This window comes from Sinocyclocheilus anshuiensis, unplaced genomic scaffold (assembly GCF_001515605.1).
Source record: "Sinocyclocheilus anshuiensis isolate Anshui unplaced genomic scaffold, SAMN03320099.WGS_v1.1 scaffold180, whole genome shotgun sequence".
Classification (NCBI taxonomy): domain Eukaryota; kingdom Metazoa; phylum Chordata; class Actinopteri; order Cypriniformes; family Cyprinidae; genus Sinocyclocheilus; species Sinocyclocheilus anshuiensis.
Genome location: NW_015554093.1, coordinates 946,896 through 947,337, shown reverse-complemented (window position 1 = coordinate 947,337; position 442 = coordinate 946,896).

The following is a 442-nucleotide window of genomic DNA, read 5'->3' as shown; positions in this document are numbered from 1 at the left end:
GATGCCCTGTCCGGCCGGAGCGACAAGACAAAAACAATAAAACCCATTACAAACTAGGCATTTGTTGCATTCAGTGGGGACATAATTACTGATTCTAAAGACTTATATTGTCTTTTTTACGCATTGCGTTGCGTATCGCGCTGCGTAAACATAAAACCATGTCTGGAGAAACGACAAACTACAAGTGCTACTCTACACTGCTCAAAACTCGCGCTTGAATCATCAGTGGCAAATTCTTTAAATATGAAAACGTACTTACAGACTGTGAGTCAGTCTACTCAACCAGGTTCAGGAAACAGTCCTCCATAAAATGCGCTACTCACATCTGAATATTTGGGTTAAACTGTTCTGGAACAGTGTTGTAAATACAACTTAACCACTGATTTCTAGTCGTGTCCTCTTTTGGAAGGCCAAACAAAGTAGTTTCGCTTTCACAACGAAA